The sequence below is a fragment of the Odocoileus virginianus genome, chromosome 9 (genome assembly GCF_023699985.2).
Source record: "Odocoileus virginianus isolate 20LAN1187 ecotype Illinois chromosome 9, Ovbor_1.2, whole genome shotgun sequence".
Classification (NCBI taxonomy): domain Eukaryota; kingdom Metazoa; phylum Chordata; class Mammalia; order Artiodactyla; family Cervidae; genus Odocoileus; species Odocoileus virginianus.
In genome coordinates, this window is record NC_069682.1 from 8,829,081 (window position 1) to 8,856,839 (window position 27,759).

Below are 27,759 nucleotides of genomic sequence, written 5' to 3' on the forward strand. Positions count from 1 at the left end.
ATCCTGGTCTTGTTATTGCTGACTGTATAGAGCTTCCCCATCTTTGGTTGCAAAGAATATAATCAATCTGATTTCGGTATTGACCGTCTGGTGTTGTCCACGTGTAGAGTCATCTCTTGTATTGTTGGAAGAGGGTGTTTGCTATAACCCATGCGTTCTTTTGGAAAAACTCTATTAGACTTTGCCCTGCTTCATTCTGTACTCCAAGGCCAAATTTGCCTGTTACTCCGGGTATTTCTTGACTTCCTATTTTAAGACAACTTTAAGACAGTAGTCTTAGAGGATACATATGCTGATGTCCACTTCACAGACAAGAACAATGAGGCTCCGACAGTATAGTGATTAGTCCAAGGTTGCCTCTGTTTCATAAAAGCCAGAGAAGAGATTGGAACAGAATTTGACTTAAGGCTAAATTTCTGGCTCTTAACAATCAACCACTCCTTCCTATAAACTTCTAAATGTTTATTAAAGTTATCTGGTAGCTCCCCTTTTAATGATGAGGCATTGGATAATTTATGAAAGAGGACAGTAATTACTATGCATATATTGCCACTGGCAGACATGTCTGCTTCCAGAAGGTTCTTCCTCCAGGGCCAGGGAGGCCCAGGAGTGAAGACAATAAAAAGGCCCAGCTCTGCCCTCAGGCCTCTTCTGAAATGAAGCAGGTGAGCGCTGCAGAGTGGAGGAGGTCAGGGTCCTCCAGCTGTATTCGAGGCTGCCCCGGGCCTGCCTGAGGGTATGTCAGGATGCTCCAAAAACAGAAAAGACAATCATTCTCTCACTTTCCAAGATGTCAAGGCCAGCCTCCTCAGGTTTCCCTAAAGTTTCACAGAGAGCGCTAGCTAACTGACCATGATTGTCAAAGAACTCACAAAGAACAGTGCCCTGGGACCCTTGGGGGGGTCTCAGAAGAGAAACCCTGAAGACAAGAACCTGACACTGAAGAGCCAGGCTCCATATGCAGAAAGGAAGCCACTATCACATCAGTGTCTCCCACTAAGGTGAGCCCTTGGGCTCTACTTTCTTCTCCCTGCCTGCCCCAGCTCTGTGCGGCCTGCAGAATTACAAGAATTCAGAAGTCTGGGAAAGCAGACTGGCTGGCTCTGCCAGAAATGAGCAGCTCTGCCGTCCTAATTTACTGCTCTGAGAGGAGCATGATTAACACCCTGCAGCAAGAAACGGTGTCTGACTTACAGCATCTTATTAGACTTTTGTTACAGCCCTGGAGGGAAGGTCAAGAAGGGCAACCACCTTGGTTTTGCAGATGAACGTGGCACTAAGGTCAATGGGTAGCATGTCCAAGATAACACGATGATTGTGTGGCTTGGAGAAGAACCACACCCAGGTCTTCAGGCATTATGGTTCAGGTCTGATTTTGCTTTAAATTTTCTCTTGTTCTTGGTCTTCCTTCAATACCCTCGGCTCTTGAATCATTTGAGGAAATGAGTGTTTCTGTAATTCTCAGCATGGCATCATCCACTTCCCCACCTCAGTTCCTGAGACCACAAATAAGACCCCAGAAATAGTTCCTGAAGTGGCTCATGGGGCCAACACGGGACACATGAGGATCAACACAGGCCCAGTTATCTGTTTCTACTTTCAGAGTAGTTTCAATCCTTCTGGATTCCCCTCAGAGACTAACTTACTGAGCAAACTGACCTGAGAAAGAGAGTCAGGAAGAAGTGCTTAGAGTCTCATCGGCTTATTCCAAGGCTCTAAGGTCCTGTGGCTTGAAATCCTCCAGTTATCTTCCTGGACACGTAGGAGAATGGCCATGTGCGTCAGCTGGTCCACAAGATCTGCTGCCATTTTTTTATGCGGTTTTGTTCATTTTCCCTACATTCTCAGCTTTGACCAACTGACTCCCCAAAGGTCCCCCCAGTTCTCCTTTATATGAGATGGGTGTCCGTTATGGAATCCACCACATCCCCTTCTTAGGGAAATCCTGTCCACCCACACAGGACAGCTCAGAACAACCCCCTGGCCTTCCTGCACCAATCAATGGTGATTCTATCAGTCTTGCGGATCAGGCAAACACCCTGCAATCTTAATCATCCAGGACTCTCTCTCTCTCACATCCCATAATCCCATATTCAGTCCATCAGCAAACCCTGGTGGCATAAACCCAGGGGGCTCTGCCATCCTCACTACCCCCTTGCACTGCGGCTGGTCCAAGCAAGACGCCTCCTCAGAGCTGACTATGGTATACTCACGTAGCACACGTCAGGGTCATTGCTTTTACTACATTGGGTTCTCTTGGAGGACAGAGACCATTATTGATAAATCTCTGTGCAATAACACTACTGTCTCACATCTGTAGAAGTTTGTAGTCCACACGCATTTTTATTCTTACACATTGGCTCCTGCCATTTCACAGATGAGGAAAGGGACTCAGAGAGGTTCCCTGCCACAGCCAAAGGCGCAGATCCCCTAGGAGAAAGGGCAGGCCTTTGGGTTCCAAGTTCATTGCCTTGTACCTGGGAGTGGGCACTCACTAAATTGCCACTGAAAATATATCTTTACTTTTTCTAAATAAGAGTAAGGAACGGTGATAGAATCCATAATGTAAGCAAACAGATCCTGCTTCTATTAAGGTATGCTTTCAAAGCGTTCACTGAGGCCGTTTATTAGTTTAATTAACATGGTGGCCAATCAAGATATCATCTAGAGTTTTGTTTGCTTTTTTAGAGATTCCACAAAAGGAAATGAAGAATTTTTTTTCACCCCCCAGGAGTATTCATAATAGCTCCAAACTGAAAACAATGCAAATCTTCATCAACAGGAGAATAGATAAATAAATGATAGTATAGTCATACGGGGGAAACCTACAAAGCAATAATAAATATTCAGCAACACAGACGACTCACACATGATGCTGAATGAAGAAAATGAGACACAAAGTAATATGTACATGAATATGATTCTATTCACACCAAGTCCAAGAACAAGAAAAGCAAACCATAATGATGACAGCTGTCAAAATAGTGGTTACATCTGGATGGATAGGGAGGGTTACTCTCAGTCATGAATGGGTAAAAAAAAAGAGAGCTCTATGAGATGCTAAGAATATACAACAAGATTTGGCAAATAAGGCCATGAGCCAAATCTGACCCACTGCCCTCTTTGGTCAATAACCTTTTTTGGGGGGGACACAGCCACACCCACTTATTTGCACATGTACATGGTGGCTTTTGCCCTGCAAGGTAGAGTTATGTATTTCAAACAAAGACTACATGGCCTGCCAAGTCTATAGTATTACTGGGACTTCCCTGGCAGTCCACTGGTTAAGACTCTGCCCTTCCACTGCAAGGGGCATGGGTTCGACCCCTGGTCCAGGAACTAAGATCCCATATGCTGTGCAGCTTGGCCAAAAAATATACATATATATATATATATATTACTGCCTGACCCTATGCAGAAAAGGTCTGCTGACTTCTGTTATGGACCATGATCTGAGTAGTGGTTACATGCAAGTTCATATACAAAAAATTTCATCAAGTTACATGTTATCCATGACTATTCTAAACCCTAAAGAAGAAAGAAGGGAAAGGCAGAAAGTAAGGAGAAGGGAAACTGAAAATACAGAAATATGTCCTAGAGCAAGTCACTTGTAAAGATAATGCCATGCATCACATCATGGGAAGAGATACAACCACGCTGTGAACAAGAGCTGTGTCTTGAGCTGCCAGGACGGGGGAGTCGTGTTATTTTCCAAATGGACTCATCCGAGCAGGGTGTCACAATCTTTTCTGGGGTCACAGATGCTCATGTGGTGCAACCTGAACTTGAATCTTTGCCCTCCTACCTTCTTCAAGGTGCAACTTTAAATGAGTGACTTACTATCCCCAGCCCTCAATTTCCTCACCTGTAAAATGAACATAATCCTGAGCTCAGTGAGTCATTATGAGAGTTAAAGGGTATCAACGTATGTGAAGTGCTTAGAACAGTAACTGGGAAAAAAAAAACTCAGTAACTCCTGATTGGAGAATATCTTAGAAACTACGAATGCTCTCACCAGAAAAATGAACTCATTCACATTCGCAGACTTCAACACAGGATCATAAGAGAGTCGGGGCTGTTCTGTAAGCTCACGGTGGCCCTAGTTGTGGCTGTTAAGGCATCACAAAGGCATGGCAGGCCTGTGCAGGCGCCAAAGCCCCAAGAAAGCTCTCATCACAGACGGCAGTTGACAGCACTGGGGGTCCTCTGCCAGCCTGGCGGCAAACTGACATCTAATTGTACCAGCTTCCACGCTAACCTGCCAGGTGATGGGGTCCAGGGGGAGCGGCAGGGACAGCAGTGAACAGCACCTGCAGCAGAACCAAGCCGGTCCTCCACCTGGAGCCACGCGTGCCTGTGCAGAGATGCAGACAGCAGAGCCTGCGGCAGCAAGGCAGAGATGAGAGCAGCCGGGATGATGGCTCACCGCATTCATTCATCTCCACCACCTTCAGCGACCAGGTGTCACTGGCTGCAGCACAGCTGGCCTCCCCAGAGGTGGCTTGTTTGTATGAACAGGGGCGGTCATGTGCCAGACAGCTGGAGAAGCTCTACTCCGCCCGGCAGGTATGGTGATGCGCTTCTTGGGTTTGGGAGCACAGGCTTTCTCCACATCCAGCACAGGAGGGTGTAAGCAGGTGGCCACTGGTGGGATGTCTCCTGGCACCACGGGGCATCACTGATGGGGGGCCCCTCTCTGACACCTGGCTGAGGGCCCTGCATCGGGTGCTGTGAAAGGGCTGAGAGAAGGGCAAACTGCCACCCAACTGCAGTGAACGGATAGAGGAAGCTTTGTGATTTGTCTGTGAAGGACAAAGTCTTTCATCTTCTGTTTTTCCAGCAAGACAACAACCTAGATTCTTGACTGTTTTCTCACCCCATCTTCATATGTGAGCCATAATAATGGTTCCTCCCTACTATCTCAGAACCTTTTTTTCAAAGTAGGGATTATTGTACTTGGTCTATCTGGCTTTGGAGGTTCTTAAAAAAGTCATTGACTGCCGATGGGCCTGCTTCTGAATTCACTCCAGTTGTTGGCAGAATTCATTTTGCTACCCCTGGCAGCCACACAACAAGGCCACCCTCAGCTCCTAAAGGCCACCTGCAGCTCCTTGCCACTGGCCCTTTCTGCAGGCTGGGTCTGACCCCATGGGAACTTGCTTCTTCAAAACCAGCAAAAGAGAAAAGAACAGGTCTAAAAGCAAGACAGAGTCATACATAGTGTAACATCATAGGAAGGACATCCCATCACTTTGCCATATTCTACTGGTTAGAAGTCACAGTTCCCACCCACCTTCAAAGGGAGATAACTATACAAAGGTGTGAATCCTAAGAGGCATGAATCATGGTGGCATCTGAAAGTCTGTTCATCCCAGAGAACAAAAATAGAAGTTCCCACCTGGGGAACTAGGGACATCAAGAGGAAGTGATCAGATGTTAAGCGTCTGGAGAGGAAAAGATCAATGCATACTAGTATTAATTGAACTTCACCTTGAAGATGAGACTAGGGAAATATATGTATATGCAGAGCTCTTAGAGTTTGTGTTGCAATCTTATATGCCACTTAATGTTCCTGCACATCCTGAAATGGAGCTTCACTGGACAGGAGAAGAAGCTGAGACTCTGAGAAGTTAAGTAACTTTCCTAGGGTCACCAGCTGATAGATGACTAGGCCAGAATTGTTCTACAAGACTTCTAATCCCAAAGTTGGAAAGGTGGAAGAACTGACAGTGACATCAGCAGAAAAGATGGAATAAAGACCTCCAAAAATCCCCTCTTTCATAAAAGCAGTAAGAATACTGGCAAAAAAATAAACTAAGAACTCTGAAAATTAAATTCTTACAACAATGTGGAGAGTTTTTATTCAAGAAAAATGTCTAAATCTTGGTAGGAACAGAGAGTTTTGTGATATTTCAACTTGTTTGGTACCCATCTCTTCTTTCCAGCTCCATGGTAGCCTTGAAAACTAATAGCCACAAACTTCAAGGAAAGCCGGCAGCCTAGAAGTCACGGCTGGGCAACACTCCCCAGGCTGAGGCACAAAATATATGTGGTCACTGTCAAAATCTCAACTTACTTTTTTGGGGAGAAAAAAAAGCAAAATGATCCTAAAATTCTTAAGGAAACACAACACTCAGAATAACTAAAGCAATTTTTTAAAAGAACAAAGTTGAAGAACTCATACTTCCCAACTTCAAAACTTACTGTAAAGCTACAGGCTTCAAGACTGTGTGGTTCTAGCCTAAGGACAGACATACAGATCAATAGAGTAAAAGTGAGATCCCAAAGATAATTCCTTATATTCATGATCAACTGATTTTCAATAGGGATGCCAAGATGATTCATTGGGGAAAGACTAGTTTTTCAACAAATTGTACTGAGACAAGTGAATATCCACATGTAAAAGAATGAAGTTGGATCTTTACAACATATAAAAATATTAATGCAGGATGCATCAAAGACCCTAGTGTAAGAGCTAAATCGCTTAAGAAACCTTGAACATAGATTTTGTGACTTGGATTAGGCAATGGCTTCTTAGATATGACAAAGAAAAAGCACAAACAACAAAAGAAAGATAAATTGAACTGCATCAAAAATTTTAAAAACCTGTGCCAGGATACTATCAAGAAAGTAAAAGGACAACCTACAGAAATGGGAGAAAATAATTGTAAATCATATGTCTGAGAAGGGACTTGTATTATAATATATAAAGAACTCAGAACTTCATTATACAAAAACAAAGAACCCATTTTTTTTTCTTTTACGGGCAAAGGATTTGAATAGGCATTTATACAAGTGGCCAATAAGTACATGAAATGATGCTCAATATTACTAATCATTAGGGAAATGCAAACTAAAGCCATAATGAGATACCACTTTGTATGCCTTAGGATAGCTCTAAAAAAACAGATAATAACAAGTGTTGGAAAGAACATAGAGAAATTTGGAACCCTCACACACTGCTATGGAAGACTGGCAGTTTTTCAAATGATTAAAGATAGAGTTACCATATAACCCAATAATTCCACCCAACATAAAACACCCAACATAGGCAAATTCATAGACACAAAATGAATTAATTTGTTGCTATGGGGGAAAAATGGGAAGTGACTCCTAATGGGTACAGGGTTTCCTTTTGGGATGATGGAAATATTGTGGAATTAGGTAGTGGTGATGCTTGCACAACTTTGGTATTGGGCTGAAAGCTACTGTATTGGGTACTTTTTAAAGGCTGAATTTTATGCTGTATAAATTATATCTCAATTTTTTAAAAGACTGATAAACTAATGAAAGGTAAAGAAACTTGAAGTGTGAGAAACACAATCATACAAATCCATGTGCTTATTATTAACCTTAGGAGCTTTCCTGAGGTTGCTAATTAAATATGTGTCTGTATAAACTATAAATAAGTATACAACACCCTATCCACAAATGCTTAAGTAAGTAAGTAAGTGTTACTTGTGTGGCTATGTCCAACTCTTTGCTGCCTCATGGATTGTAGCCCACCAGGTTCCTCTGTCCATGGGATTCTACAGGCAAGAATACTGGAGTGGGTTGCCATGTCCTTCTCCAATGGGTGGACCTAGAGATTATCATACCAAGTGAAATAACTGGCAACTTCTTATAAAATTAAACAATATACATCTACCATATGATCCAGCAATTTAATTCTTAAATATTGACTGAAGAGCAATGAAGGGATGTGTCCACAGAAGACTTATATAAGAATGTTCATAAAAGCCTTAGAAAAACAACTCCAACCTGGAAATAATCCAAAAGTCCATCAACATACAGATATAGTTATATAGTCAAGCAATGGAACAGCACTCAGCAATAAAAAATGAAATGGAATCTTTCATAACAATAAAATTGAATTTCACCAACATTACATTCAGCGAAAGAAGCCAGACCTAAGATAGGAGACACTGTAGGAGAACAAGCTAAATTAATTTACTGTGATAGAAATCACAGCGTGCTGGTCTCCAGGGGAGAAAAGAATTGACTGTAAAGAAGCATAAGGTAACTTCTGAGAGTGACAAAAACTTTCTTTATCTTACTTTAGCTGGTGGTAATATGATTGGATAGAATAATCCAGACTCATCAACTGAACACTTATGATCTAATGCATTTTATCACATGTAATTTATATCTCAAAAATGTTACATGAATGATATATAGTATATAAAACTATATAAACTGTAGATATGTAGTTATCTACAGTTCTAATTTTTCTTAATTTCAGATATTCTGATGTGCAACATTTAGGAAACACTGATTTCATCTAAGAACTCATACTTTCCTTAAGTTACAGGAATAGCCTGTATAGCAATTTCTATTCACCAATATTTTTTGGTCCTTTCAAGGCTATAGAATCAGGTTTGACTGCCTAAGGATCGCCTGCTTTAAAGAATTAAGCTGTTTTGATCACCAGCCCAGGTTGGATGCGTGAGACAAGTGCTCGGGCCTGGTGCACTGGGAAGACCCAGAGGGATCAGGTGGAGAGGGAGGTGGGAGGGGGGATCGGGATGGGGATACATGTAAATCCATGGCTGATTCATGTCAATGTATGACAAAACCCACTTCAATATTGTAAAGTAATTAGCCTCCAACTAATAAAAATAAATGGAAAAAAAATAAAGAATTAAGCTGTACATTAATTTATTTTATAATTACAAAGCCACATTTCCTCTAAGTCTTTCATTTCAATCATATGCCTCCTCGGGCCAGAGCCTGGCTAAATTCTGTGCCTAAACTATTTCTCTAAAATACCTAGCACAGACAGAGAATATAGTTTCAAGACATGATTGATATTTTCAGGCACACACTGTCACAGTCTCTGTTTGACTTTTGAAGGTACAGTTAGAGTGGAACATGTGGTTTATGCTTACAAGCTTGGCAGAAGAGATCAAAGTGTCTCAACTAAAGCTGCCACCAGTCCCGTTTATTTTATGGAGAAGTTGGCGATACTGTGTACAGAAAACTCCGCCTACATGCAGAAAGTCCTGCAAGAGATGCCTTTGTCAGCAGAGGCTCACAGATAACCTCCCAGCCTTCAGAGTTACCCTTGGAGAGGGGAAAGACGGAATAAGCACTAGAAATAAAACACATCCCAATCCACGCATCCATGGATACCTTATCTTTGACAAAGGGGGCAAGGATATACAATGGAGAAAAGACAGTCTCTTTACCAAGTGGTGCTGGGAAAACTGGTCAACCACTTGTAAAAGAATGAAACTAGAACTCTCTCTAACACCATATACAAAAATAAACTCAAAATGGATTAAAGATCTAAACATAAGACCAGAAACTATAAAACTCCTAGAGAAAAACATAGGCAAAACACTCTCTGACATAAATCATGGCAGGATCCTCTATGACCCACCACCCAGAGTAATGGAAATAAAAGCAAAAATAAACAAGTGGGACCTAATTAAACTTAAAAGCAAACAAACAAAAACTTCATTTTGCACAACGAAGGAAACTGTAAGCAAAGTGAAAATACAGCCTTCAGAATGGGAGAAAATAATAGCAAATGAAGCAACAGACGAAGAATTGATCTCAAAAATATACAAACAACTACTGCAGCTCAATTCCAGAAAAATAAATGACCCAATCAAAAAATGGGCCAAAGAACTAAACAGACAGTTCACCAAAAAAGACATACAGATGGCTAACAAAACATGAAAAGATGCTCAACATCACTCATTATCAGAGAAATGCAAATCAAAACCACCATGAGGTACCATCTCATGCCAGTCAGAATGACTGCTATCCAAAAGTCTACAAACAATAAATGCTAGAGAGGGTGTGGAGAAAAGGGAACCCTCTTACACTGTTGGTGGGAGTGCAAACTAGTACAGCCACTATGGAGAACAGTGTGGAGATTCCTTAAAAAACTGGAAATAGAACTGCCATATGACCCAGCAATACCACTTCTAGGCATACACACTGAGGAAACCAGAAAGAGACACGTACACCCCAATGTACATTGCAGCACTGTTTATAATAGCCAGGACATGGAATCAACCTAGATGCCCATCAGCAGACGAATGGATAAGAAAGCTGTGGTACATACACACCATGGAATATTACTCAGCCATTAAAAAGGATTCATTTGAATCAGTTCTAATGAGGTGGATGAAACTGGAACCTATTATACAGAGTGAAGTAAGTCAGAAAGAAAAACACCAATACAGTATACTAACACATATATATGGAATTTAGAAAGATGGTAACGATAACTCTATATGCGAGACAGAAAAAGAGACACAGATGTATAGAACAGTCTTTTGGACTCTGTGGGAGAAGGCAAGGGTGGGATGATTTGAGAGAAAAGCACTTAAACATATATGTTATCATATGTGAAACAAATCACCAGCCCAGGTTGGATGCATGAGACAAGTGCTCAGGGCTGGTGCACTGGGATGACCCGGAGGGATGGGATGGGGAGGGAGGTGGGAGGGGGATCGGGATGGGGAACACATGTAAATCCATGGCTGATTCATGTCAATGTATGGCAAAAACCACTACAATATTGTAAAGTAATTATCCTCCAACTAAAATAAATCAATTAAAATAAATAAATAAAGACATCCCAGAGAGCACGGGCACCCTGCACCAAGAGACTTTAAAACGAAGTCCAGGGCTCAATGTGACACCTTTGACCAGCAACACAGAACAACTGCAAGAAGATCCAACAGTCCCTTAAAATGCAAAAATGGCACTTTCCAACTCCCCCCAAAAAATCAACCAGGAAAACTCACCCTTAGTTTTCCCCTATATTAAGAAACAAAAACAGCCCCTGGTTCTACAAGACAACAACAACTTCTGAATGATGTTCTTGAATAAACTTTGGAAGGATGGAGACCAAGTTACTGTTATTTCCTAATAAAAATAGCAACAGCTGCGTTAAGGGCACATTATGTGGCAGGTTCTGAGAGCTTTAAATACAGGAAATCATTTATTTCCTCCAAACAATCCTCTAAGTTCAGTATTAATATCATCAATATTCTGTAGTCGAGAAAACTAAAACCCGCAATGGAAGTCAGTGATTCCCAACGTTAGGCAGCAAGTAAGGGTCTGAGCTGGGATTTGAGTGGTGTTGGTCTAGCAAATTTGGCTGCAGTTTGAAATAATTTGGAAAGCTGGAAAAAATTCTGATGCCCAGGAACCACTTCCAGAAATTCTGTTTTAGCTGGTCCAGGGGGCAGCCTGGGCATCAGCATTTTTTAAAATTTCTCCAGGTGATCCTAATGAAAAACCAGGGCTTAGAACCACTGGTCCAGAGCCCTCACCATTTGTGTCTCTGGTCTGCTCCCTTTTCTGAATCATTGACTCAAAGTCTTTTACAGCAGGTCTTCCTAACCCAAGGTTCGCAGACACGCAGGCTACAAACATTTCCAAAATTGGGTATTTGGACATGTACAATTTTTTTAGTAAGGTTTTTTTCATCAGATTCTCTGTAATAACCTTGATTTGAAATAAAACAAAGTACTTCCCTGGTGGTCTAGTGGTTAAGAATCTGCCTGCCAATGCAGGGGATGCAGTTTTGATCCCTGGTCTGGGAAGAATCCACATGCCACAGAGCAACTAAGCCCATGGGTCACAACTCCTGAAGCCTGGATGCCCTAGGGCCCAGGCATCACAACAATAGAAGCCACTGCAGTGAGAGGTCCAGGCACCTTGGCTAGAGAGTAGCCCCTGCTTGCTACAGCTAGAGAAAACCTGCACCCAGCAACAAAGACCCAGTGCAGCCAAAAAATAGTAGACAAATAAAAAGAATTTTTTTAAGGAGCTATTTTAAAAGAGAGAGAGAGAGCATGCTATTCCAAAGGAAGTAGTAAATAAATTAAAAAAATAAATGAAAAGGAGCTATTTAAAAAAGGGGGGGTAGCTATTCCAAAGGAAAGTGAAAATCACAATGTTTTGCAACAGATGCCTCAGTGAATATTTAATTTTTTTTTTAAATTTACATTTTAGTGGCAATGGAACCAAAAAGTCACTTAGTTTTCAGGAGAAAATCACAGTAGAACCACAAAAATGTCCTTTTCCCTAAGAACACAGTAGAACCAGGGTAGCAATGTGGTCTGGGAAAAGGGTAAAATGAGAGTTTAGTGAACTCGTGGGAGAAGAAGCAAAGTCAAGAGGCTATGGGTTGTGATGAGATGACAACCAATCCACCTGGCTTCCTAGGGTCCTCATTATGTTTAAATCTGATGAGCTCAGGCTTTAAAACCAAGAAAGAGCATGCATGCTACAGTTGACCTCTTGGACAGGTGCCCTCCCCTGAATCCCTTTGCAGCTTGGATCAGCGCTGTCCCCCAAGCTGAGAAACTCTAAAAGGAGAAATAGTACTAACCCAGTGTAATGGGGTGCTATCAAAACAGGCAGGCTACAGAGACCAAGAAATATCTGGGGTCTGGAGGATCCATGTGTGTGCTAAGTCACTTCAGTCGTGCCAACTCTTTGTGATGCTATGGACTGTAGCTCCGCAGGCTCCTCTGTCATGGGATTCTCCAGGCAAGAATACTGGAGCAGGTTGCCAGGCCCTCCTCCAGGGGATCTTCCCAACCCAGAGGCTGAACCCACATTTCTTACAGCTACTTGTATTGAAAAGGAGGGTTCTTGACCACTGGGGCCACCTGAGATGCTGTTGCTGGTGCTGCTGCTGCTAAGTCGCTTCAGTCGTGTCCGACTCTGTGTGACCCCATAGATGGCAGCCCACCTGGGCTCCCCCGTCCCTGGGATTCTCCAGGCAAGAGTACTGGAGTGGGTTGCCATTTCCTTCTCCAATGCATGAAAGTGAAAAGTAAAAGTGAAGTCGCTCAGTCGTGTCCAATTCTTAGCGACCCCTTGGACTGCAGCCCACCAAGGCTCCTCCATCCATGGGATTTTCCAGGCAAGAGTATTGGAGTGGGGTGCCATTGCCTTCTCTGCACCTGGGGTGATCCATAAGCAAATAAAATAGTTTTCCTTTGTTGGCCCAGCCAACTGCCACTTTGCTGACTGCCAGTCAATCAGTCTCTCACCCAAGGAAAGAGAAACAAAGAGGAAATGAGTTTTCTGTGACTTCTCTGATTTGTGAAAGAATAAGAATCAAGAGTTTACTCTTCAGCATGGATAAATCCAAAATCATGTCCCATCTATCATTGACAAGTGAGGCTGTTTTGAAAAGGATCCTTAGCCTCTCTGATCTCTCATCTGAGAAGTGGGGATAATAATGTCATTTACCTTCTAAGGTTGTTCAGAACACAGATGAGGTATGTATGCATCTGAGTGTTGACAATGGCCAGCACACACCTAGCCCGCGACTCAGGCTGGCTATCATTACTGAAAGGTGTCTGATGAGGAGCATAACTAATACTCAGCAAATGTTTCTCTACTTTTGTTTTTTCTTCCCTTCTCTCCCAGCAGTAGATTGCAATGGCCACAAAATCTTTGCAGCTCTTCCCATTAAATCATCCAGCCCATTCACTTATGACTTGAACTCTAGGCCATCCTTTGACTTGCATTGATGTCATGCAACTTCTGAGTTTAAGTTTTGAGTGGTTTTACAGCATCTGTTCTTGCCCTTTGGATGCTGTTGCCAGGTGAGGAAGGCTGTGCCAAGCTGATAAAGATGTGTGACTTAGCCACAAGTCAGTATCAGGTTGTCTGATGACTGCAGCTACATAGTGACCTCAGCCAAGACCGGCATGAGAACCAGATGGATGGGCCTAGTCTAGATGGCTGACCCAGAGAATATGAACACATACAGTATTTGTTGCTTTCAGCCACTAAATGTGGGGGTGGTTTTTATGCAGCCATAGATAACTGATTAACTCCCCAGGTCGGCAGGTGTCCAATATACTACTGGAGAACAGTGGAGAAATAACTAGAGAAAGAATGAAGAGATGGAGCCAAAGCAAAAACAAAACCCAGTTGTGGATGTGACTAGTGATGGAAGTAAAATCTGATGCAGTAAAGAACAATATTGCATAGGAACCTGGAATGTTAGGTCCATAAATCAAGGTAAATTAAGTCCAGTTCAGTTGTTCAGTCATGTCGGACTCTTTGCGACCCCATGGACTTCAATACGCCAGGCCTTCCTGTCCATCACCAACTCCCGGAGCTTACTCAAACTCATGACCATTGACTTGGTGATGCCGTCCAACCATCTCATCCTCTGTAATTCCCTTCCCTCCCACCTTCAATCTTTCCCAGCATCAGGGTCTTTTCAAATGAGTCATTTCTTCGCATCAGGTGGCCAAAGTATTGGAGTTTCAGCTTCAGCATCAGTCCTTCCAATGAACACCCAGGACTGATCTCCTTTAGGATGGACTGGTTGGATCTCCTTGCAGTCCAAGGGATTCTCAAGAGTCTTCTCCAACACCACAGTTCAAAAGCATCAATTCTTTGGTGCTCAACTTTCTTTACAGTCCAACTCTCACATCCATACATGACCACTGGAAAAACCATAGCCTTGACTGGACAGACCTTTGTTGGCAAAGTAATGCCTCTGCTTTTTAATAGGCTGTCTAGGTTGGTCTTAACTTTTCTTCCAACGAGTAAGCCTTTTTTAATTTTATGGTTTCAGTCACCATCTGCAGTGATTTTGGAGCCCCCCCCCCAAAAAAGTCTGCTACTGTTTCCCCATCTATTTGCCATGAAGTGATGGGACCAGATGCCATGATCTTAGTTTTCTGAATGCTGAGCTTTAAGCCAAATTTTTCACTCTCCTCTTTCACTTTCATTAAGAGGCTCTTGAGTTCCTCTTCTTTTTTTCTGCCAGAAGGGTGGTGTCATCTGCATATCTGAGGTTATTGATATTTCTCCCAGCAATCTTGATTCCAGCTTGTGTTTCATCCACCCCAGCGTTTCTCATGATGTACTCTGCATATAAGTTAAATAAGCAGGGTGACAATATACAGCCTTGACATACTCCTTTCCCGATTTGTAATCAGTCTGTTGTTCCATGTCCAGTTCTAACTGTTGCTTCCTGACCTGCATACAGATTTCTCAAGAGGCAGGTCAGGTGGTCTGGTATTCCCATCTCTTTCAGAATTTTCTACAATTTGTGGTGATCCACATATTCAAAGGCTTTGGCATAGCCAATAAATCAGAAGTAGATGTTTTCCTGGAATTCTCTTGCTTTTTTGATGACACAACAGATGTTGGCAAGTTGATCTCTGGTTCCTCTGCCTTTTCTAAATCCAGCTTGAACATCTGGAATTTCATGGTTCATGTACTGTTGAAGCCTGGCTTGCAGAATTTTGAGCATTACTTAACTAGCATGTGAGATAAGTACAATTTTGCAGTAGTTTGAACATCCCTTGGTATTGCCTTTCCTTGAGAAAAGGAAAGATTGGAATGAAAACTGACCTTTTCCAGTCCTATGGCCACTGCTGAGTTTTCCAAATTTGCTGACATATTGAGTGCAGCACTTTCACAGCATCATCTTTAAGATTTGAAATAGCTCAACTAGGATTCTATCACCTTCACTAGCTTTGTTCATAGTGATGCTTCCTAAGGCCCACTTGACTTTGCATTCCAGGATGTCTGGCTCGAGGTGAGTGATCATATCATCATGATTATCTGGGTCTTTAAAATCTTTTTTGTACAGTTCTTCTGTGTATTCTTATCACCTCTTAATATCTTGTGCTTCTGTTAGGTCCATACCATTTCTGTCCTTTATTGAGACCATCTTTGCATGAAATGTTCCCTTGGTATCTCTAATTTCCTTGAAGAGATTTCTAGTCTTTCCCATTCTCTTATTTTCCTCTATTTCTTTGCACTGATCCCTGAGGAAGGCTTTCTTATCTCTCCTTGCTATTCTTTGGAACTCTGCATTCAAAGGGATATATCTTTCCTTTTCTCCTTTGCTTTTTGCTTCTCTTGTTTTCACAGCTATTTGTAAGGCCTCCTCAGACAGCCATTTTGCTTGTTTGCACTTGTTTTCCTTGGGGATGGTCTTGCTCCCTGTCTCCTGTACAATGTCACGAACCTCCATCCATAGTTCTTCAGGTGCTCTATCAGATCTAGTCCCTCAAATCTATTTCTCATTCCCACTGTATAATCGTAAGAAATTTGATTTAGGTCATACCTGAATGGTCTAGTGGTTTTCCCTACTTTCTTCAATTTAAGTCTGAATTTGGCAGTAAGGAGTTCATGATCTGAGACACAGTCACCTCCCAGTCTTGTTTTTGCAAGGTAAATTGGAAGTTGTCAAACCGGAGATGGCAAGAGTGAACATTGACATTTTAGGAATTGACAAACTAAAATGGACTGGAATAGGTGAATTATATCAGATGACCGTTATATCTACTACTGTGGGCATGAATCCCTTAGAAGAAATGGAGTAGCCCTTATAGTCAACAAGAGAGTTTGAAATGTAGTACTTGGATGCAATCTCAAAAACGACAGAATGATCTCTGGTCATTTCCAAGGCAAACCATTCAATATCACAGTAATCCAAGTCTATGCCCTAACCAGTAAGCTGAAGAAGCTGAAGTTGAACAGTTCTATGAAGACAAGACCTTCATAGACTTCTTGTAGACTTCTTATCTACAAGACAAGACCTTGTAGATAGTTTTCTACAAGACCTTCTAGAACTAACACACAAAACAGATGTCCTTTTCATTATAGGGGACTAGAATGCAAAAGTAGGAAGAAACACCTGGAATAACAGGCAAATTTGGCCTTGAAGTATGGAATGAAGCAGGCCAAAGGCTAATAGAGTTTTGCCAAGAGAATACACTGGCCATAGCAAACACCCTCTTCCAACAACACGAGAAGACTCTACACTTGGACATCACCAGATGGTCAATAACAAAATCAGATTGATTATATTCTTTGCAGCCAAAGATGGAGAAGCTGTACACAGTCAGCAAAAACAAGACCAGGAGCTGATTGTGGATCAGATCATGAACTCCTTACTGCCAAATTCAGACCTAAATTGAAGAAAGTAGTGAAAACCACTAGACCATTCAGGTATGATCTAAATCATATCTCTTATGATTATACAGTGGAAGTGAGAAATAGATTTGAGGGATTAGATTGGATAAACAGAGTGCCTGAAGAACTATGGATGGAGGTTCATGACATTGTACAGGAGGCAGTGATCAAGAACATCTTCAAGAAAAAGAAATGCAAAAAAGCAAAATGATTGCCTGAGGAGGCCTTACAAATAGGTGAAAGAAGAGAAGTGTACTGGGAACGTCCAGGTGTTCAAGCTGGATTTAGGAAAGGCAGAGGAACCAGAGAACAAATCGCCAACATCTTTAGGATCATCAAAAAAGCAAGAGTTCCAGAAAACATCTACTTTCGCTTTCTTGACTACGCCAAAGCCTTTGATTGTGTAGATCACAACAAACTGGAAAATTCTTAAAGAGACGGGAATACCAGACCACCTGACCTGCCTCCTAAGAAATCTGTATGCAGGTCAAGAAGCAACAGTTAGAACTGGACATGGAATAACAGACTGGTTCCAAATCAGGAAAGGAGTACATCAAGCTATATATTGTCACCCTACTTATTTAAGTTATATGCAGAGTACATCATGGGAAATGCCAGGTTGGATGAAGCACAAGCTAGAATCAAGATTGCCAGGAGAAATACGAATAACCTCAGATATGTGGAAGACACCACCCTTCTGGCAGAAAGAGAAGAGGAACTAAAGTGCCTCTTGATGAAAGTGAAAGAGGACAGTGAAAATTTTGACTTAAAACTCCACATTCAGAAAACTAAGATCATGGCATCCAGTCCCATTACTTCATAGCAAATAGATGGGGAAACAGTGGAAACAGTGAGAGACTTTATTTTCTTGGGCTCCAAAATCACTGTAGATGATGACTGCAGCCATGAAGGGGATGACAGAGGATGAGATGGTTGGATGGCATCACCGACTCGATGGACATGCGTTTGAGCAGGCTCCGGGAGTTGGTGATGGACAGGGAAGCCTGGTGTGCTGCTGCCCATGAGGTCACAAAGAGTCGGACATGACTGAGCGACTGAGCTGAACTGAGATAACTGATACCTTGTTCTCATTTCTTGTTCAATACCAGTGAGTCTCCACAGGAGTCAGATTCATCAGAAATAGTTGAGAGCTAAGGGTTAGAGGGTAATAGGAGAAGCCAGAATTTTCTAACAGCACTTTCTGACTCAAATGCTTTCTGGCAGTTGCAGTAGGGCTGCCTCCACTGGAGCAGCAGACAGTTGTGTTTGCTTGGTTATTTTAAGGAAGCTCAGTAACTTCCATCAATATCTCTGCAATTGCCCATTATCCCAGCTGAAAAACAAAATGCAGAATTGAATGGGGAAAAAAATCAATCTAATTGCACTATATAGACATAACCTGTACAAAACAGTAGAAGTTTACAGAAAAAAAAATGCCGAAGTATCTCTTAGCACCATAGGAAATGTGCACTGTGCAATTTTTATGTGAACTAATTAAAACTCAAACTCACTTAAGCTCATATCACTCAGTTGCCTGATCAGGAATAATATAAAGTCTCACTTATCAAGGACTTCATATCAAGTGCTACTTCAAAGTTTTATATATGATTAGCCATCCTAACTGATCATAAGATGGAGGTACTGTTTTGTCCATTCTGCAGATTAAGAAATGAAGATGTGCCTGTTTTAATGTACTTTCCAAGCTCTCGCAACTGATCACTGGCTTAAGAAAAACAAAAACAATCAGATTCTTTAATAAGAGCTTTTGACCTTAAATAGAACTTTTGACCTAGCCCTAAATGCTTTGACCTTAAGGTCCAGAACTGAGTTTTTTGAAGTTACTTAACAATAAAAACAAAGACATACTCAAGCATAACCCTTCTATCTCTTTCTGTTAAATGCCCAAGCCTAGAGATGTCACCATCAGACTTCGCTATAGGACATATTTCAGGTAAACGCTCTGCCTCTAATGCTTCTGACCTGCTGAGATGTGAAGAAAGAGGTTCTCACAAGAGTCAGCAAGCTCCCAGGAGGTCCATTCTCCAAGATGACACCCAAATCTACCCAGCGTGTGTCCTGGATAACTCTGAGTAGGTGATGATTTTCTCAGTTCTTTTAAGAATTTGAGGGCCTCACCTTCCAGAAGAGTGTTTTTGGATCTTGAATGAACATTAGAATTACCTGACTCATTTTTTCAACAATTCCTAATAAATCTGTTCAATGCTCCACTCCTGGTAATGTCCTGGGTCATGGTCAGGCTAAGGCTTGGTTGCCCACTGTAGAGAACCTACACTTAATGTAATAAGCTCTGTCCTTGGAGGTGAGGGGGAAAACATGGCTATTCCTTTAAGACTTGCTGTGTCCAGGGAAAGATGCACATTTCCTTAGAGTAATTATGGATTTAGCAGGCAGTATGCTGCACATGACTAAAGAAGATCCATCTTCCTACGCCTTGGCCTGCAGTGATGTAACATGTGCTGGGTTACATCAAGAACTAGAAAGGCCATATTCTGTTAAGGGACCCAGAATTCATGACTCCCACTAAGAATGATAGCCATTCTTTAGACCATATTCAGAAAATGCTGTCAGTGTCTAGCTGTGAGTTGATCTCCTGGCAATGGATCCTCAACCTCTAAGAACATTTTGTTCTAGACCAGGGAGCCCCAACCTCTGGGGTGTAATGCCTGATGATCTGAGGTGGAGATGATGTAATAATAATAATGACAGAAATAAGTGCATGGTAAATGTAATGTGCTTGAATCATCCTGAAACCATCCCCCTGCCCCCAGTTCGTGGAAATATGGTCTTCCTCAAAACTGGTCCCTCATGCCAAAAAGGTTAGGGAGTGCTTCTCTAGACCAAATACATGTTCTGCTTTTAGCCACCTCCCAGGCCAGAAAAATAAAGCCTTGCAATTGTACAAGCACCAGTGCATAACTGGGCAGGCCTCCATATATATCCCACACATTTTGATTCATCATACTGGACACCTCAGCTCTAGTTAAGGGACACTAATCTCAGTCAAGACCCCCCGCCACACAGTCATGGCCCTTGTTCAAGACTCGCCATCTGGGGTCCTAATATACCCAAAGCCTGAGATTCTGGATGGTGCATGGTATCGCACGGCCACTTGCGAAATCATAAACTGGTACAATTTCTCCATCATCCTATCACACAGTGCTCACAGCACAGTAGACACTTCATAGATATCTACAGAATTAAATATCATCAAATGACCACACTGCTGGCCCCACCACAAGCCACAATTACCTTGAAATCAGCAAGGCCCCGCACACAGGCACTGCAACAGCCCCAGATGCTTTGTAGAAGCTGCTGCTCCCACTTAGAGGTCAACCAGACTCAGTCCTCCAAAGATGCCAAGACAAAATCATTTCAGGCTGTAAGCTCCTTATTTATACTGCAGTTTCAGAAAAACTTTTTATTTTCCAAAGTCCAAGACCAACCCCACCTCCTTCTCATTACAGAGAAATTGAGAGAATAAAACACACCGTGGAATGTTGCTTCATGATTATACCACAGATTATACCACATGATTATTTGCCACAGAATATTCATGCCAACGCCTTGAAACATCCACTTACCAGCTTGCTCTTGGTCCTCCCAATACACATTGATCGTTTTGTATAAATTTTCCTAGTCTATGGAAACAGACTCCATTTTAAAAAGGTGTTCAGAGGTGCAAAGAACATTTCCCAAGACCACCCTGCTGATTTGTGGCAGGATCCAATCTAGAAATAAGGTCTTTGGGCCCCAATCCAATGGTCCTTTTGCCAACATCATAATTTAATGATCACCTGGAGAGTGATAAAATTAAAAATATTTAAGGGAGGGCAAAAAGTCACACATAAGGTGGATTCAGCTGTCATCTCCCCCTCTAGCCTACAATAATATTATTAACTATTAGTGGCTCTAACTATGGCAAGAAAGTGAACCATCTTATAATTGCTTCTCTTGTATGAAGGAGAAAAGACCAACTGAGTATCTAGCTTGAGCACAGGAGAATAAGCAAGGCCAATAGAGAAGTGATCCGTTTCACCAATGAGATTCACCACAGAGTCCCTACTTTCTCCAATTTCACTGACAAATTAAAAGAGCTAGTATTTACTGAGTGCCTAACACATACCAGCTCTATTATAAGTATTTTAAACATATGTGTTCATTTTATCTTCAAAATAACCAAAGGAATGGGTGCTGTCATTATCTCAACCTTTATATGAGGAAATTGAGACATGGCATTGACTGCTTAACTTAACAAAGCATGCAGCAAATCAGGTGAAATTTAGGTTTAAACCCAGGCTGTTTGGGCCCAGGGTAGTGTCCTACACTGACACTTCCTCACCATGTTATAGGCAATATTCAGTTCAGTTCAGTCGCTCAGTTGTGTCCGACTCTTTGCAACCCCATGAACTGCAGCACGCCAGGCCTCCCTGTCCATCACCAACTCCCGGAGCTTACTCAATCTCATGTCCATCGAGTCGGTGATGCCATCCAACCATCTCATCCTCTGTCGTCCCCTTCTCCTCCTGCCCCCAATCCCTCCCAGCATCAGGGTCTTTTCCAATGAGTCAGCTCTTCACACCAGGTAGCCAAAGTATTGGAGTTTCAGCTTCAGCATCAGTCCTTCCAATGAACACCCAGGACTGATCTCCTTCAGGATGGACTGGTTGGATCTCCTTGCAGTCTAAGGGACTCTCAAGAGTCTTCTCCAACACCACAGTTCAAAAGCATCAATTCTTTGGCACTCAGCTTTCTTCATAGTCCAACTCTCACATCCATACATGACCACTGGAAAAACCACAGCCTTGACTAGACAGACCTTTGTTGGCAAAGTAATGTCTCTGCTTTTTAATATGCTGTCTAGGTTGGTCATAACTTTCCTTCCAAGGAGCAAGCATCTTTTAATTTCATGGCTGCAATCACTATCTGCAGTGATTTTGGAGCCCCTCAAAAATCAAGTCAGTCACTGTTTCCACTGTTTCCCCATCTATTTGCCAAGAAGCGATGGGACCAGATGCCATGATCTTAGTTTTCTGAATGTTGAGCTTTAAGCCAACTTTTTGACTCTCCTCTTTCACTTTCATCAAGAGGCTCTTTAGTTCTTCACTTTCTGCCAGAAGGGTGGTGTTATCTGCATATCTGAGGTTATTGATATTTCTCCCTAATGTCTTGATTCCAGCTTGTGCTTCTTCCAGCCCAGCATTTCTCATGATGTACTCTGCATATACTTTAAATAAGCAGGGTGACAATATACAGCCTTGACGAACTCATTTTCCTATTTGGAACCATTGGGGTCAACACAGATGAGCTTTGGGAAACAAGATACATTGTTTCCCCTGGTTGCATCCTGTTCTGGCAACATGGTGAAATATGAGATTTCCAGAGTCTCATAGCCCTAAGACATGAATTACAGTGGCTTCCATATGACAGAGCAGACTGCACTATCACCTAGAAATATAGTCTCTAACAGGTTTCCTGGAGGACAGTGTAGAAACCACAGATGCCCCAGCCTCTTCCTGCTGTCCACTCAGGATAAACTCAGTTGGGTGCCATCCTGTCCTGTGAACTTTTCCATCTTGGGCTCGGACTGGGTGCCCATTCACAGAATCAGTCCTAGACATCACCAGGCACACACAGGCCCTCCCGTTACTCATTCCTTGTCACTCTTAAGCTTCACAGTTGAAGCCATGTTAGTTCTTTTATTGGTTGGGAAATATATTGATGACAAAGCCAAGAGGGAAAAAGGTATCTTTCTACAGGGCTATCCTGTAGAATAAATTGGGGATCACCTTGAGAAAGCATGGTTTAAACACAGTGCTACAGATTGAAAAAGTGGCCACACTTTTGCAGTTCCTCCAAACAGGAGATGGAGTCCATTTTTCTACCCCTTTAATCTTGGTTGTCTGTGTGACATGTTTTAGAAAATAGAATACTAGCAAAGGTGATCCAAAAGGAAGATTAAAGAGTACAGATTGAGACTTGTCTTTCTTCAGTTGAAACCTTAAGACCATGATGTAAATGAGCCCTAGCAAATCTGATGAAAATGAAGAACCACTTAGAGGAAAACCTAGTCACCCAGCCAATAGCCACCCAACCATCAGACATGTGAGTGATGCCAGCTTAGATCAGTCAGCTGTCATAAGACCCACCGGCTGACTACAGATGCATGATGGCATCCAGCAAAGACCAGAACAGCTAGCCTGTCCAGAAGAACCTCCTAGCCAACCCACAGAATTCTAAACTAAGCAAAATGGTTGATATTTTAGGTTGGTAAGTTTTGGGGTGATTGCTACATAGCAAAAGCTGATACACACGGCAAATCATGGGAAGTTAGTTTGAAAAACAAAAGTAAGCAGCTTAAATCACATCATTGTAAAAGACAAGAAAGAACTTAGAAGGTAGTGGATTTTGTTTCTTTATACCAGGAGCTAAAGTGCAGGTAATACATTTTCCAAAGAAGAATGGTAAGAAATTTTAGAAAACAGAGGTTTGTTTAAAAGAACAAATGGTCTCTTTTGGCATAAACAGAGCAATGCCCTATATCCATCTTGCAGATTGTCAAAAGTCACCTAAAACATTGTAGACAGCATTACCTGGTAAATATGACCCATTGGACCTAGCCTATATGAAGTATGCTGCTGCTGCTGCTAAGTCACTTCAGTCATGTCCGACTCTCTGCGACCCCATAGACACCAGCCCACAAGGCTCTGCCATCCCTGGGATTCTCCAGGCAAGAACAATGGAGTGGGTTGCCATTTCCTTCTCCAATGCATGGAAGTGAAAAGTGAAAGTGAAGTCACTCAATCGTGTCCAACTCTTTGTGACCCCAGGGACTGCAGCCCACCAGGCTCCTCTGTCCATGGGATTTACCAGGCAAGAGTACTGGAGTGGGGTGCCATTGCCTTCTCCGATATGAAGTACAGAACAATCTTTTTCTTCTTAATGATTGAAAGCTTGCATATTTGGTTTAGTTGTTCTTGCTTTCAAAAAGAGTTCATCTTCATTCATACAATCACTCCACAAATATATGTATCAATACATAGTATATGTAAAAAATCTGTGCTTCATGCTAAGGCAAAACCAGTTATGGTTGCTACCATAATAGAGCTTAGGTTTTGAAGAAGAAATGGGTGATAAATAGATAGATATACCACACAGGTAACTGTGTCAATTCAATATTAGGACATTTGATTTCATCAGGGAGGGTGCAGAAGCCGTCCCTTGAAAAGAATGCTTGAGTTGGTATCTCAGGGATGCCTGGCATTAAGCATACAGTTTGAAGAGTAAAAGCGTGTTTGGGTAGAATGACCAGAGCCCCACAGCTGGGGAGAGGAAGTGAGTAAGAACAAAGGACTGAAACAAGACCAGGATGCCTGTGTCGGGGGGGACAGAGGTCACAACACAACAGAAGCTCAGAGAGTAGTACTGACCTTCAACGTAGGTAAGAGAGGCTCAGACTCTAAAAGGACCCAGCTCTAGATGGTTGGATCAGTTCAGCCCTCTTCTTCTCCATGAGGCAAGGAGCTTCTGGGACTAGAAAGACGTTGTCCTCCAAGGGTTCATGCTCTTCTCTTTCTAGACCAACCTTTAGGTACAGGATGTAGAGAACTGCCTCTCCACAGAACCCCCAAGCTTGCTCCCACGGCCTGAGTGACCTCTGTCATGGGTCCACACTTATGAGGGTAGATCATGTTACTGGGAAGGGATTTCTGAAAAATGGCCACAGGACAGCTACTGGTGGGACTGTGGACAGATGCTTGATGGGTGGGTGGGGTGTCTATTCAGGCTCACATCGTCTCTGGTATGTTATAATATAGAACTACTAACAGTCTAGGAATTCTAAAGGAGACCCAACACTCATGATTGTGATGAAGCTATCTTTGTCAATATAGAAGGATAGGAAATATTTTCTTTAACAACTACTTTGATTTAGAATTTAATATTTAGGCACTGGACTTACGGACCCCCATTTCTACTCTTGCTTAAGTAAGTAAGTAAGTGTTAGTCGCTCAGTCATGCCCGACTCTTTGCAACCCCATGGACTGCAGCCCACCAGGCTCCTCTGACCATGAGATTTTCCAGGAAAAGACACTGGAGTGGGTTGTCATTTCATTCTCCAGGGGATCCTCCCAACACAGGGATTGAACCCATGTCTCCTGCACTGCAGGCAGATTCTTTACTGACTGAGCTACAAGGGAAGCCCTACTCTTGCTTCAGTTCAGTTCAGTAGCTCATTCGTGTCCGACTCTGCAACCCCATGAATTGCAGCACGCCAGGCCTCCCTATCCATCACCAGCTCCCGGAGCTTACTCAAACTCATGCCCATTGAGTCAGTGATACCATCCAGCCATCTCATCCTCTGTCGTCCCCTTCTCCTCCTGCCCCCAATCACTCCCAGCATCAGGGTCTTTTCCAATGAGTCAACTCTTCGCATGAGGTGCCCAAAGTATTGGAGCTTCAGCTTCAGCATCAGTCCTTCCAGTGAACACCCAGGACTGATCTCCTTTAGGATGGACTGGTTGGATCTCCTTGCAGTCCAAGGGACTTTCAAGAGTCTTCTCCAACACCACAGTTCAAAAGCATCAATTCATCAGCGCTCAGCTTTCTTCATAATCCAACTCTCACATCCATACATGACCACTGGAAAAACCACAGCCTTGACCAGACGGACCTTTGTTGCTTAGAGACCCACAGATGTCAGGCAGATTTACTAGGCAGGTAGGTATGGTCGAAGAACACAAAACCATGCAGGTCAGTGGCTCTCAGACTTTATTGTACTTCTGAGTTACCTGGGGCTCTTGCAAAAACAAGAGCACTGATTCTGCATTTCTACTGAGAGTAGGGACCACACTTTAAGTAGCAAGTTTGTAGAATATTTTAAGTTTTGGTTTGGGTTCTGTTTATGGTGGTGTTCTTTTTTTTTTTTTTTTCTTTTTCAAGAGCCAGTCTTTGGTACATTTTGTCTTTTTTTTTTTTTCTTTTTGGCCGCACCATGTAGCATGTGGGGTCTTAGTTTCCCGACCAGGGATCGAACCTGTGCCCCCTGCAGTGAAAGTACAGAGTCTTAACCACTGGACTACCAGGAAGTCCCCTTTGGCTCAGTTTGGTTCTTGAGGGATTTCATGCAACAGATTATCATTCTGAAAAGAGGACAATAGGTGGGGTGTGAAGAATGGATTAGCAGACAGAGAACTGTGCTGACTACACTGAGCAGGAGTGAAAGTAACCACAGATATTTAGAAGGTAAGATCTGCAAGACTTTGTTAAATAAGGTAAGAAAGGGAGAAAGTGATGTGCCCTCAGAAAAGACAAAATTCAAAAAGGGGAGTAAGTAAATGAATGAACAATTTGCCTGTCATTCTCTCATCAAAGTGAAAGAAAGTAAAAGTCACTCAGTCATGTCCGACTCTTTGTGACCCCATGGACTGTATAGTCCACGGAATTCTCCAGGCCAGAATACTGGAGGGGTAGCCTTTCCCTTCTCCTGGGATCTTCCCAACCCAGGGATAGAAGCCAGGTCTCCTGCATTGCAGGCAGATTCTTCACCAGCTAAGCCACAAGGGAAGCCCAAGAATACTGGAGTAGGTAGCCTACCCCTTCTCCAGATCTACCTGACCCAGGAATTGAACTGGGGTCTCCTGTATTGCAGGTGTAATCTCTCATCAAGGGTTTCAGAATAGCAGGACTTAAGATAGTTTTAATGTGTGTGATTTCAGAGAGTTGACAGGCATTTTTCTGTCCCCTTGTAAATAGCTGGAAGCCATCTTCACCGAAATTGTTTTTAGTCTTCCTGGGTTTTTTTTTTTTTTTTCTTTTTTCTTCCTTTAATTAAGTGGTTATAACCGGCACATGCTCTTCTCCAAGTGATTTCTCCATGGCCTAAGTGATTAAACACGGAACACTGCTCACTCCAGCCATCCCCAGAGTGATACTCTGAACTCTGAGATCCCAAGCATCTCTCTTCCTGGGGGCTGCCCTCTCAAGAGAGGCTTGCTTGCACCCAGGTTGGACTGTTGGGAATGTTTCCTGACTTCAGAGGAGGTTCATTTCTTCAGCACAGGGGAACAGGATTCAGGGTCCTCCTGGGTTAATCGCTCAGCTGGAGCAGCTGCAGAAGCCAGCTGCCCCAGGGGGCCAGGGCCTCGAGGGAACTGGCTATCTCCCGCAGCATGTGGCACACCCGGGTACAATGCCAGCGATGGTTTCCCACCATCCCATGAGGGATCCCACCCTCATCTTCCCCTCTCCAGCTTTCTGCTGTGGCTCACAAAAGGCACAAGAGGTACACTTGGAGGAACCTCCAGCCTGAGTTCAGGGACAGTGTCTCAGCTTTCTCCTCAATACCCGAGGAAACATTTAAGTTCCATGCACAGTGCTCCCAGCCTCCTGCATCACGTATTTCCCATTCTCACCCCGTAATGGTCCCAAAGACGGCTGGCTTGCTCTGCATCCCTTTCAAGCACAGTTTTACCTTTTTTATCTTTACTTATTGTCCTCTCCCTGTCCCCCTTGCTGCTTTAGACCTCTGTATCAAATATTTATAGTGTTTTTACTTATTGACTCTAACCCACTTCCTCATCCCCTTCCATGGAGCTCTATACTTCACGAAGCCCGCTGCCTTCCCACAACGCCCATGAGCACAGCCACCCTGTGAAGCTGCCGGACCTGAGACTCGTTCCCGGGGGTCCTTGTCTCTGCCTCACGCTATAGTATTCTCAGGAGAAGGCATGTGGGACATGTGCCCCATCCCCGCCTTTCCTGTGTCTGGTCATGACGACTCAAAGGCAAGGCCAGTTTTCTCAGAGTGGG

At 42.8% G+C, this 27,759-nt stretch overlaps 1 long non-coding RNA gene and 1 other non-coding gene across 2 annotated transcripts in view; both read right to left on the minus strand.

Annotated features, from left to right (window-relative positions):
• The window catches only part of LOC139036546 (uncharacterized), a 133,962-nt gene that overhangs the window by 50,815 nt on the left and 55,388 nt on the right, over positions 1-27,759 (minus strand). The window lies entirely within an intron of this gene.
• TRNAE-UUC (transfer RNA glutamic acid (anticodon UUC)) lies at positions 25,964-26,036 on the minus strand. The gene has a single exon. It is a non-coding gene; the product is annotated as a tRNA-Glu (tRNA).